Source organism: Canis lupus, chromosome 11 (genome assembly GCF_011100685.1).
Source record: "Canis lupus familiaris isolate Mischka breed German Shepherd chromosome 11, alternate assembly UU_Cfam_GSD_1.0, whole genome shotgun sequence".
In the NCBI taxonomy this organism is placed as follows: domain Eukaryota; kingdom Metazoa; phylum Chordata; class Mammalia; order Carnivora; family Canidae; genus Canis; species Canis lupus.
In genome coordinates this window covers 5,323,171-5,335,691 of record NC_049232.1, presented here as the reverse complement: position 1 = coordinate 5,335,691, position 12,521 = coordinate 5,323,171, and the positions used below count along the sequence as shown (strand labels likewise).

Sequence of the window (12,521 nt, the reverse complement as noted above, 5' to 3'; positions counted from 1 at the left end):
ACATTGCCACCAGAATTCTCAGCTCTAGAAACACACCTTCTTATCTGTCACCTCTGGATCTCAAAACCAGTGCTAGAACTGTTAGCCTCACGGTTTCATATCTGCTACAATCTGCTACAATCAACTCCAGCAAAATGGATGCCTCAGGCACCACCTCTTTCCCTGTTGAATTGAGTTCTAAAACCAAGTTTCACATAAGTGCATCTGATTGGCCAACATAATTTACAGTGAAGACCCTAGCTGCAAGGGAACCTAGGAAATGAAGATTCTAGAGCTTTCTAGAGTCTGCAGAATGGGAGCCAACCAGCCATGCTCAACCACTTCCTAACATAGTGAATTATGTTGAATCGTTCTTGCAATCCTAAGAGGGAAATAAATCTATTTTTCTCTTAATTCCTCCAAAGCACTTCAGGAATATATTTGCTAAAACTTTCTGAAGATTTTTTGCATCAATGTTCATAATTGAGATTTTTGTTATAAGTATTTTTTTGTGCTATTGCTGTTGGTTTGGGGTAACAACTATATGCTACTTTTACTGTGAAAATTCAGAAGCTGTTCCCTTTTGTCTCCGTTCTGGAACAGTTTAAAAAGCATCAGAACCCATTTGTTTCTTAAGATTTGGTTAAGATTAGCCTGTGAGGTCCTCTGGGCCTGATGTTTTTGTGGAGTCTACCATTTTAGCAATTTTTTTCCCTTTTTCTTAGGTTTTTCATAGCTAATGGTTAGATGTTTCTTTTTCTTTTTTTTTTTTGATGTTTCTTTTATCAATGTTAGTAAATTGTATTTTCTTAGAAAAATTATTCATTTCATCAGGATTTTCATATTTATTTGCAGATAATTGAACAAAATAGTCTCCTGTGATTCTTTTACTTTCTTTTGCATTTTATATTACGTATATTTGTGATTTCTTAATTCCACATCAGGTTAGCTAGTAATTTACCTGTCTTAATTGGTTAAATTTATTCATGGAGATCATTTCTCCATCTTTTTATTTCATTATTTTCTGCTTTTACATTTCTTGATTAATTTTTCTTTCTTTCCTTTTTTTGGTTATTGATTTTTCCCAATTTTCTTGAGTTGGATGGTTAATTAATTTACTTTTATTCTTTTTTATTTATTAATATAACTTTTGAATTTGCTTCTGAGGATTGCTTTAGCTGTATCCTATGGAAACTAATATGTAATGTTACCAGAATTTTAGTTTTGATATCCTCTTTGGCTCTAGAGTTTTATGAGAATTTTAAAGTTTCACATAACAGAGTCTTTTTGTCTTCTCACTCCGTTTGCTTTGTGATCAGAGAATTATTTCTTCTTTTTGGCACTTATTGAGGTTTTTGTGGCCTAAATATATGGTCAGTTTTTGTGAATGTTTCATGAGTATCAAAAAAGAAAGTATTATTGGGGGCGCCTGGGTGACTCAGTTGGTTAAGCATCTGACTTGGGTTCAGGTCATGATCTTGAGATCCTAGGATCCAGTCCTATTTTGGGCTCCCTGATCAGCAAGGAGTCTGCTTGTCCCTCTCCTTGTGCCCCTCCTCCCACTTCCCCACCCCCGCTCATGTTCGCTCTCAAATAAATGAATTCTCAGGGAAAAGAATTCTTTGAAGACTAAGTGGTATGGCCACAAAACTATCAACCACACAGATTTTTCATTTCCCTGAGGCTGATATGAGGGATGCCAGCCTAGCACTTCCTACAGAAGAATAATCAACACCCCTTCAAACACAATTGATTATCCTCTTTATTTTCTAGTGGCTGCCAGAAAAAAAAAAAACAAACCCACTAATCTTTAAAAGAAAAAAAACTAGACTTGGAGGTTATTATGGTTTAGGAAATTAAGTATTAATTGTAAAGTCAGATCCAGGCTTCATGGTCGGCTCTGCCATAGTCAGGCTACATTATTTTTAAAAGTTTTTAAAAAATATTTTATTTATTTTTTCATGAAAGACACACAGAGAGAGGCAGAGACAGGCAGAGGGAGAAGCAGGCTCCCTGCAGGGAGCCCACTGTGGGGCTCTATCCCAGAACCCTGGGATCATGACCTGAGCTGAAGGCTGATGCTCAATCTCTGAACCACCCAGGCATCCCTTTTTAAAAGTTTGCTAACGAAGGTTCCCCACGTTAATTTATTTATTTAAACCAAAGAGTAGTGATGGAGTTAATGAGTGTGTTTGACACACAACAATCAAAAGTAAGGATTATACGTATTCACACTGTTTTCCAGACCTGCACTTACTCTGCCTTGCAGCCATATCTGAAGCAAAGATTCACTGATTTTGCACCTCCTGTCATGGTGATTATTCAGCAATAAATCTTTTGGGCCCGTCCCAAGGAACTGATAGCGTGCTAGAGAGTATCTGGTAGGGAACCCCAACCTTCCCCTAACCCACCAGACTGAGGACTCTTTATATCACTGTTTCTTTTTAGTGTCCAGAAATACAGACAAGTTCAAACCACTTGAACATTTTGTATGGAAATAGTCATTTAAAGGTCAACTATTTTTATTTGAGAATGAAAATAGTGGAAGGTGTTATCATCTCATGTATAAATAGGATTGGTTAGCTCTTCTGATTTCTTATTTCTGATTTCTTGCAGCCCTGTCAATTTTTGCTGGTGGGTTCTGTAGGGCACCCTAAAACCATCCCTTTGTTAGTGTATTTACAACAGTAATACAAATATTTTGTTAATAATTAAGCCTTTTTAAAAAATATTTTATTTATTTATTTGAGAGAGAGAGAGAGCAAAAGCAAGCAAAAGCAGGGGGAGAGGCAGTGGGAGAGTGAGAAGCAGACTCCCCACTGATCAGGGAGCCCAACATGGGGCTCAATCCCAGGACCTCAGGATCATGACTTGAGCCGAAGGCAGATGCCTACTGAGCCACTCAGGTGCCCCATGAAGCGTTTTTAGAATGAGCAAATCTGGTGCCTGAGCATAAGAATATATTTGATTTTACTTAACTCTCTGGAGCAATTCTACCCATTGCTAGCATATCGGTCTGTGACTCTGAAATAGTTTATAACCGTTTCGCCATCTGTTCAAATTTCAGTAGGGATCTTTAGGGCAGTAGCAAAACAAAACATTTGCATTAAAACAAAACACTTGTGGGTGCCTGGGTGGCTCAGTTGGTTAAGCGTCTGCCTTCAGCTCAGGTTATGATCTCAAGGTCCTGGGATGGAGGCCCATGTCTGGCTCACCACTCAACATGGAGTCAGCTTCTCCCCTCCCTCTGCCCCTCTTTCAGCTCATGCTCTCTATCTCTCTCTCACATAAATAAATAAAATCGTAAAAAATAAAAACCCAATATACTTGCAAATCCCTAGCCCTAACACGTGTAACTAGTTTTTTATTGAGCTGAACTTGGTTAGTTATAATTGGAAAATAGCCTCTTTCTTCCCCGCACTGATTTCTCTTCAAATGTCCTCCACTACGTCTCTCTTGTCTGCCCCAAGGTAATACTTTAGGGGGATCCCATATGTTGTCTGGTCTCTTAGGATATTAGAACAATCATGTTTTCTGATGTTAAAAAATCAATGTTGCCTAAGTCAATACTATCATCTCTTGTCCAATTCATTGCATCCCCTGCCCCAGAATCAGTAAGCAGGAGTGGAAAAGGAAAATATGTTCTTCTCTCCCCTTTTTCACTCCCCTTGCTCTGCCTCCTTTGTGTGCTCTTATGCTGCTACTGGATACTTCTGGATCAAAGTGAATAGGAAAGGCAAATAGAAAGTCAAGAATTGGTGACAGTAAATATTGAGTTGGTTTCTTTTTCTCCCAAAAAATGGCAGTGAAGACCAGAAATATAAGACTGTAACTTGGCTCACATATTGTCTCAAAGCGAAGTTCAATTTATAGGCTACAGGCAAGAGACATGCCTACACAAAATGAAAAAATATTGAAATTAGCGGGTGGACAAAGGCCTACTGGCAAAAAAAAATACCCATAAAAATGAATCACCAGATAATGCTCTTAATAGAAGACAAGATTGAACTCAGGGCAAAAATCATTAAACAGGAAGGGTGCTTTACAACAGTAACAGGTGGAATCCACAGTGAAGATCTAAAAATTATAAATGTGTATACACTAAGTCACATGGCATTGACATCCACAGGAAGGACCACAAGAGCTAAAGGAAGAAAAAGACAGAGAAACACTAGCACCAGGAGACTTCAATTTATTTCTCTCAGTCTAAGATCAAGAATTAAAAAACCTAAGTATGGATTGGGAGGGAATACAATGATGTGGGGCAAAATTGACTGTAAAATAAACTATTCGTTTTACTATTTACTAATGCTATTATTACTAAAATAATTTGGTCTTTTTTTTTTTTAGTAATAAATAGATCTAGAGGAAAAATACATTTGCATGTAAAGACTGAACCAGGTAATATAAGAGTAATTTAAAAAGCTAGTCAGGCTGTTAGAACAGGCAGTGCTAGCAAGTATCAGCTCATAGCAACCCAGATAAATACCCTTTTAGGATGCTTTGCAAATAGGGGTGGTCATGTGACTCAATTATAGTCAATGATATATAAATGGAAGGCACACCATAGAGCTCTTAGGAGAGCTTCTTAAAAAGGAACAGATTTGCTGTCAAGCTTCTTTTGCTCTTTGCCTCTGTAGCAAACATTGTAGGTGTCCCATCTCTGAGTTAACCTATCTTCACAGAGAGCTGCCCACTTCTGCCCAGGCCTCTGCTTCTTGGCTTAATGGCTTTCTCCGGGAGATTGTTTAGTTATTGTGTGTGGCAGCCTGTAAATGCTGGAGCTTAATGGCCCCAGAGAAGTCTTCAACCAAGGAGTTTTGGGATTTGTTGGATAGATATTAAGATTCCCCATCCCTTGGTGGAGCAGTTCTGAGAAATGTTCTGTCAGTTTCCTTAGGAGGTCCATAGGTAGAATGAGTCCATCTGTCCACAGCAATAACCACTATAGCCTCTTTATTGGCTTTCCCTCCGTTCCCTCACTTGTCTTCTTGGGACCACCTCTGAAACAAGCCTCCTCCTCTACCCAAGTCCTTGACTCATGATCTGATTTCAGAGAAACCCAAACTTGGAGTCTTCTTTCTTCTTTCTAGTTGGAATATAGGCGTGAGAATTGGAAGGGAGGACATAACATGATCTCTATTGGCAGATACTATAATAGCATAAATTGAAACCCTAAGAGAATCATTCTAAAGATAATACCAAAATTAGGATAACTGATTAAAACACAATTAAAAAACTAACAAAAATCTATTATCTTCATATACTCAAAGAATACCTAGTGAAAGGATATGAAGGAAGGGGAAATCACACTTACAGTTGCACAAAATCTTATGAATAAACTTAAAGGAAAATGTTTACTCATCAAAGATGAAAAGGTAGACATGAATAAATGTAAAGGCATGCCTTGTCCATGGATAGGATAACTTTATGTCATACGTGTGTTAATTCTTCCCAAGTTAATAAGTAAATTTAATGTGATTCCAATAAATATCTAGAGTTATTTTCCCTCAAAATAGATTATTTAATTCTAAGTTTCTTATGAACAATTGAATAGGAAAAGGTAAGAAAACCCTGGAAAAAATAAACAATGAGAGGAACTAGACCTATAAGATATTAAAACATTTTATAAAAACTCTGTAATTTTAAAAGTGTATATTCATTGGTACATAAATAGATACACAGAAGGATAGAATAGAAAATTCAGAATAGGAGCAACTGGGTGGCTCATTTGGTTAAATGTCCAACTTTTGATTTTGACTCAAGTCATAATCTTGGGGTCCTGAGATTGAGCCCTGCATCAGGCTCTGCTCTCAGTGGGAAGTCTGTTGAAAATTCTCTCCTTCTCCCTCTCCCTCCGTTCATGCCTGCTCTCTCTCTCTCTCTCTCACACACACACACACATAAATAAATAAATATTGAAAAAAAAGCAAATTCAGAATAGAACAATTTTATATGAAAAGTTAAGTGACACCTAAAATCAGTGTTGAGAATATACTGTTTTTAATAAATGTTGTTGGCATAATTAGATAGCCATTTGGGGGAAAAGCAAAATTTGATGCGTATCTCATACCGGATATCAAGATGAAATCCAAATAATACAGATATCTACCTGTAAAAAGTAAAACCACACAAGAATTCATTTCTTTGCAAACTTGAGTGAGAAAAGCCTTTCCAACTATGATTATAAATCCAGAAGCATAGGGGATCCCTGGGTGGCGCAGCGGTTTGGCGCCTGCCTTTGGCCCAGGGCGCGATCCTGGAGACCCGGAATCGAATCCCACATCGGGCTCCCGGTGCATGGAGCCTGCTTCTCCCTCTGCCTGTGTCTCTGCGCCTCTCTCTCTCTCTCTGTGTGACTATCATAAATAAATAAAAAATTAAAAAAAAATAAATCCAGAAGCATCAAAGACAATTCTAAAATAGACAAATTTAACTACATAAGAATAAAAATAACTTTTTCAAAGCAAAAACAATCACAAAACAAATTAAAAACCTAGAAGAAAATATTTACAATTTATATCACAAAATTATATCAGATTCACCTAATTATTAAAGAGCTCTTTAAAATGGAAAGAAGCCCAAATACCAATGGGGAGAGAATGTGAATAGAGAGTTCAAAGAAAAGGAAAGTCAATAATGTCCTTCCACTTGTGAAAAAAGGCTGACCTTCACTCATAAGAGAAAGGCATATTAAAATTACTGAGAGATACCATTTTCCACTTATTCAGACTGTCAAAAATCCAAATAAGTTGAAGAAATCCTGTGATGGCAAGCGGCAAAGAAATGGGCACCCTCAGGCTTTGCTAGTGAGGGTGCAAAATAATACAACTCCTTGAAGGGAATTTAGCGATACCTAACTGCATTGTTTGCTTTGACTCAGCAATTCCACTAAAGATACACTGCCCTGAAATGAAATACTTATGAATCATTGCTTGTAACACCAAAAGATTGGAGATAACCCATACATCTATCAATAGATGACGGTTGAATAAAACAATGGAAAGGTAGGTGTCTGGGTGGCTCAGTCAGTTAGACATCTGCTTTTGGCCTCAGGTTATGATCTCAGGGTCTGTGATCAAACCCAGAGTTGGGCTCCCTGCTTGGTGGGAGTCTACTTCTCCCTCTGCCCTTCCCCATGTGTGTATTCTCCCTCTCTCTCAAATAAATAAATAAAATCTTTAATAAAAAATTAAAAAATAAGATAATGGAACATGATGCCTGCATTAAAAAAAGAAATGAGGAAGATTTCTGTGAACCAAGTAAGTTCCAGGAGATATGATTAGGTGAAAAATGTAAGGTGTAGGGAATTATATATGAGTTGAGTTGTGTCTTTCAAAGAGATGCTGACATCCTAATACCGAGTACCTACGAATGTGAACTTATTTGGAAATATGACCTTTGCAGTTGAGTCAAGTTAAGGTAAGGTCTTACTGGATTAGGATGGAACCTAATCCAATGCCAGGTATCCTTATAAGCAAAGGAAAATTTGTACACAGACATCACGTGGAGGGGGGGGAACCCCATGCAAAGATGGAAGCAGATGTTGAAGTCATGCTTCTAAAAGCCAAGGAACACTGCAGGTGGCTGGTGACCGTCAGAAGCTAGGAATGAGCCATGGGACCAATACCCACTTTGAGCCCCAAGAAGGTACTTCTGGCCTCCTGAACTGTGAGGGAATAAATTGCTATTGTTACAAACCCCTCAGTTTGTGACTTTGTCATGGCAGCCCTAAGACACTAATATAATATGCTACATATTTTTGTGAGAAAAAAATAAAAATAAAAATAAAAATAAAAATACATATAGGGGCACCTGGGTAGCTCAGTTGGTTGAGCACCTGACTCTGTTTCAGCTCAGGTCATGATCTCATGGGTTGTGGGATTGAGCCCCACATCAGGTTCTGCAATTGGCAGGAAGTAGGCTTGAAGATTATCTGCCTCTGTCGCTTCCCCCACTCACGTGTGCACATGTATGGGTGCTTTCTCTCAAATAAATTTTATTTATTTATTTATTTTTATTTTTTTAATTTTTTTCCCTGGTCAAAGTCCCTTTTTTAATTAAGCGTTATCAAGCTGTACACAGTTCCTACGCCTTCCGCTGTGAACCCGGGCAGCACCGTGTTCCACACCCACAGCGAACCGGGCCGGGCGAGGGGTTGGGGCGGAGAGTAGGAGCTGTCTCTCAAATAAATTTTAAAAAGAATATATAGGGCAGCTCCAGTGGCCCAGCAGTTTAGCGCCGCCTTCAGCCTGAGGCATGATCCTGGAGACCCGGGATCGAGTCCCACGTCGGGCTCCCTGCATGGAGCCTGCTTCTCCCTCTGCCTGTGTCTCTGCTTCTCTCTCTCTTCCTGTGTGTGTGTGTGTGTCTCATGAATAAATAAATAAAAATCTTTACAAATAAAAAAATTTAAAAAAGAATATATATAAGGCTTTACATATACTTACATACATCTTATATATACAAGATATGATATAGTATCTAGTACTTATATGATATAGTATATAGTACTTATACAAGATAAGTATACATGACTGTATATATGACTATGTATAAACTACCCCTCCTCCCACTTGTGTGCACACGCCTTCTCAAATAAATTTTTAAAAAGAATATATATACAAGGTTATACATATACTTGCATATACCTTATATACATATGTATGTTATATGTATATATACATATACAGAAGATATATGTTAGTATATATATACTCTGTATATAACCATATATAAACTCATTTTTGTGAAATGAAACATAAAAGATGAGCCAGAAATTGATAAAAATTGTTACACACAGAGGATAATTTGAAATGGCATGGAGAGAATGTGTTAGCAAGACTTCTTTAAATAGACCTTGTTGTCTCATTTGACTATATATGTTACACATGTTTTACATCTTTCTAAAAAAGTAAACCAGAAAGAAAAAAAAAAGAAGACTGAAACTGAACACAAATACTATCGAAAGAACCCAACTGTATACAAATTGACTCCATAACCACAGAGAGAAGACAGATTTCACAAAACTGTCAAACACAATAAATATTCTGATGGGATATATAGTGTAGGACAGAGTTGAAGGACAAAAAGAATGTAAAATGATCTTAAATTTCTCTCGGTAGGTTTACTGTTTGTGGAAATGCTACAACTGTAATTTAAGAGTATGCAATTGTTGCAAGAAAATGCAAATAAGTAATATGTTGGTAATGTAAGGAACATAGATTTTCAGTGTAAGAGAAAAGAAATGCAAATACAAAGGAGGTGAAGGAAAAACAAATCTCTGATGTTCAATTAGAACTGGTACAAAATGTAAGAAATGAAACTGTATAGTACAAATGAAACTATAGTATTTTGTAGCTCTCATCACTGAAAGGGGCCTGGCAGCTGCCTAATCTCATTGCAAAGGTCTGCTCTCATTTTCTGTTTGTGAGATTCTTAATCACTTCCCAGAATTTTCCATCTTAATAAATCATTGAAAGCCTTAAACAGTAGGCATCTTACTTGCAGTGTGTATATCCCCGTGGATTATCCGTTCCAGTGTTGCCCCTTGCAGAGACCACTGAAATGAAGCTGTTGATTGACTGCCCCTGAAGCTGCCAGATTTTTCCAGACTAACAGTTACAGGAGCTCAGGGGGTGCTATAGCAACAGATCTCATTTTGGACAAAATGTGCATATCTAAATTAGAGAGGTTTTACCTTCACAACACACCCAAGCTGCCTACTTCCTCCTACTTAACGAAGGGAGGAGAGGAAGCCATCTTCTCTCACCACATCTACCAATCAGCTTGCACTGTAACCGTCCAGTCGGGAAGAGCCTATACTCATATCAAAGACAGACCTTTCCACTTCTGTCCTGGACTCCAGGGCACAAGCACTCTCTAGTAGTCCTCACCTTGGAACACAACACAGCAAAGATCACACATCTTCTCTGGTCGCACATCTTCCAGAGACCACCTCATTTGTCTGATCACCTGTATCACAAATTCATCAAAACATCTGTTATTTCTATTTCTATTCCTCATGTTCAATATTCCCTCAACCGTCTCAGTGAGGCTTTGTCCTCACCATCCCACTGGCGCTGCTCGTCTTGGGGTGGCCATGGCCTCCCTGTTGTCAAATCCAACCATCATTTCTCTGTTTTCCTCTCACTCAAGCTTCTGGGCAGAAGACCACAAAGTGCATCATTCCCTCTTCAAAACACTTTTTTCTTCCACAGACCTTTGGTTTTCCTCCCTTCTCTCAGACCTCTCCTTCTGAGTCTCCCTCCTCTTCTTCCTGTCCGTGGTCACCTATGTTGGAAGGCCCTAGGACTCAGTTCTTAGACTTCAATTTATCCTCCTGTGTGAGCTCATTCAGAGTTATTTAAAATATTTTCTACATGCAGGGGTGCCTGGGTGGCTCAATTGGTTGAGCATCTGACTCTGGATTTTGGCTGGGGTCATGATCTTGGGTTTATGGTATCAAGCCCCACATAGGATGGGGAGTCTGGTGCAGATTCTCTTTCTCTTTGCCCCTCTTCCCCTCAAATAAATAAATACTTAAAAATAAAACAAAATAAAATAAAATATTTTCTACATGCAGATGAAGACCAAAGTCACATCTTAAGCTCCAATCTCTCTCCAGGCTCCAGAGACATTCATCCACTTGCCTGTTGAACTTCTCTACCAGGATGATCTCTGGAGTCAGGCTGCTGAGGTTTGTATCCTTATTTGTGAAAAGGAGATAATAGTGATACCTACTTCACTGGGTTACTTAGAACAGTGTGAGCACAAAGTAAATGCTCAGTAAATACCCTGTTTGTTTACTTGTTTAAATTCCCTAAAAGTTAGAGAGAAGGAACCTCGTATAAGTGTGTGGGTGTGCCCCCATGTGCATACATGTGTCTAATTGTACAATGAATTCTAAAGGCCTAGAACAGGGCCTGGACCCTAGCAGGAGCTGGATATTGATTGAATGAGTGAAGGGATGAATGGATGAATCCATTTCTTTAGAGGAGGAAAAGGCGGTGGTGAGCCCAGGAACCCGGCAAACTGCCACTGGTTGTCTGTGTCTTAATTGCAGGAGTCATCCATCTATGGATTTTTTCCAACTCCCCTACACAGTGTCTTTGAAATGTCCCTTCTTATTGACCAAGTGTGGCATTTCTGCCTCTGGCGTCTGACAGTGCGGGGCATGCCCTGCTTCGTTTCTTGGAAAGTGTAAAATACAGTTAATTGTTCAAACTCATAAATAAATGCTTTTACAGTGAGACTCTGTTTCACCAGCACTTAGTAGAAACCTAGAAAGCAGTCCTATTAGGTAAAATATGTAACTATAGACAGAGCTATATCTATATATAACACAAATAAATGTGACAGTAAAAGGTGAGTAGGGGACTGGAGGTAAAGGAGGGATTTAGAAAGATTTTGCTGAATACCAGTAGTGAAGCTTTTGGGAAAGTTGACACGCACCCGCAGCAGCGCTAAGGTTCTGGCCGATCGCCCCGCCCCGCCCCCTCCTGTTCCCGGGCCGCGCCCTGCCGGCACCCAGGTTCCTCCCGGCCCCGCCTCTGCTCGTACTCCGCCCCGCCCCTGCCCCCCGCCCCGCCCCCGCCCCGTTCCGTCCCCCGGCCGCGCCCTGCCGGCACCCAGGTTCCTCCCCGCACGCTCTCCGGCCCCGCCCCACGCTGCTCCCAGGTCCTGCCCGGTCCCGCGCTCCGACCCGCCCCACACCTTGGCCCCGCTCCCAACCCGTTCTACACTCAGGCCCCGCCTCACAAGCCGACCCGCCCGCGCTCCCGCCTTGCCCTGAATCAGCCCCGGCAGAGCCCGGCCAGATTCCCCCGGCCGCCCTGCACTTGGTCCGCGGTGCCCCCGCGCCCCTGTCCCGCCCACGACTCGGCCCCACCCTGCCCTCCGCCCCGCCGCACTTCTCGGCGCCGCTCCGGCGTCGGCCCCGCCCCGCGCCCGGCCCCGCCCCGCGCCCCGCCCCCGGCCCCGGCCCCGCCCCGCGCTCCCGCCCGGCTCAGCATCCCCTCGGAGCCCCGCCCTGTCCCCCGCCCGCGCCCTATCCCTCCGGCCCTCCTTGCACTCCCGCCTGCTTCCCAGTCGGCCGCGCCCAGCAACGCCCCCAGCTCCCGCCGGGTCCTGAGCCGCGGCCCAGCTCGACGACTCGGCTCCACCCTCCATCTCCGACCTGCCCTGCCCTGGCCTCGGCCCCTCGGCCCCTCGGCCCCTCGGCCCCGCCCCCGCCCCTCGGCCCCGCCCCCGGCCCCGCCCCTCAGCCCCCGCCCCGCATCCCGGCCCCGCCCCCGGCCCCGCCCCCGCCCCGCCCCTCGGCCCCCGCCCCGCATCCCGGCCCCGCCCCCGGCCCCGCCCCCGCCCCGCCCCTCGGCCCCCGCCCCGCATCCCGGCCCCGCCCCTCGGCCCCTCGGCCCCTCGGCCCCGCCCCGCGCCGTGGCCCCGCCGAGCTCTGCGTCCCGTGGGGCTCCGCCGCGCAGGGAACGTCTGCAGGACCAGGAGCTCCCGCGGCCCGGACCCCGTGGCCCGCGTGGCCGCTG

The 12,521-nt window shown here is 42.3% G+C and overlaps 1 long non-coding RNA gene across 1 annotated transcript; it reads left to right on the top strand.

Moving 5' to 3' along the window:
- The first annotated feature begins 10,481 nt into the window (after window positions 1–10,481).
- LOC119876793 lies at window positions 10,482–11,231 on the top strand. Its single transcript, XR_005366513.1, has 2 exons — window positions 10,482–10,678; window positions 11,045–11,231. It is a non-coding gene; the product is annotated as an uncharacterized LOC119876793 (long non-coding RNA).
- Window positions 11,232–12,521: the final 1,290 nt, after the last annotated feature.